Raw genomic sequence first — 1,268 nt, forward strand, 5'->3', positions numbered from 1 at the left:
GATGTCATCCTCTTGTCTTTGACATTTTCTGAACCCTCAAACAGATCTTTGACCATATCTCCTTAGCATATTTTCACATCTTAATATGGTCAAATAGAGATTGAGGTATACCAAATACCGGTTCGGAAAACTCAACGTCGTCTGCACACATCTTTTCTTAGTCCATTAGAGTTGGTGATACATGGCGAACTTCTTCTTGGCCCATGAGATTTACAGCAGCATCTCTAACAGCTTGTCAAGCAGGAAAATGAGGTCGTTCAATGATTGATCTCCAAATTTCGGCACCTTTATCTTTTCCTTTCAAGAATCCCTCCATTCTCATCTTCCAATGATTATATTCTTCAACAATTGGCAATGGGGCTCTCGTTGGGCAACCCACGTTGTTGGTGATGGAACTGAATAGAATTGTTGATTTAGGTTAGGAGCAGACATTATCATGTTTTTTAGCACAATTGGTATATAGAAGAACTTTTATATTGATACAGAAATGATTAAGAAACCAAGGTATTCTTAATCAATGATAGTATGATCTTGTGTAACATCCCAAAAATCAAGACTAAAAATTTCATTTTAATTCATTAATAAAACCATAAGTTATCAAAACATTTCATCAAAACATTGTCACCAGAGTTCAATATCAAAAATCAGAGTAAAACATCCCAGGCTAAACATCATGGTGTGTGCGATGCAGTCATCCCGAGCTCTTCCATCCGCTATCGGAAGTACCTGAAACCAAAACTGAAAACCGTAAGCACGAAGCTTAGTGAGTTCCCCAACCTACCACATACCATACACATAACCACATACTGGGCTCCCGCCCGCTGCATCGGGACTTGCCCGACATCGAACTCACTCCGGCATCGGGCCCCGCCCGGCATCAGGCCCCGCCTGGCATCGAGCCCCGCTCGGTATACAGATCTGTTTCTCTTAGGCCCCGCCCACTATACATATACAATCACATAAACATACTAGCACATAAAGTAACATACACTACTGAATTCCTGTTCTAAGGCCTCGTCTATCTTGGGCCCCGCCCCTATCCTGCTATTGAAGAGTCATGGAACCCCGACATACTCCTGTTAATGGTGAGATACGAGCCCCCGCCCACACTCACCTCTCTCCTGTTCCGGGCCCCGCCCCTGCTCTGCTAATAATGAGATACCGAACCTCGTCCGCACTCAGCTAGTGGTGAGATACGGGACCTCGCCCACACTCACCTCCCTACCAGGCATATACATGTATCACAAAGACAACAAGTATAAACTACT

This window comes from Lactuca virosa, chromosome 2 (assembly GCF_052849685.1).
Source record: "Lactuca virosa cultivar CGN04683 chromosome 2, Lactuca_virosa_CGN04683_v6, whole genome shotgun sequence".
Taxonomy (NCBI): Eukaryota; Viridiplantae; Streptophyta; class Magnoliopsida; order Asterales; family Asteraceae; genus Lactuca; species Lactuca virosa.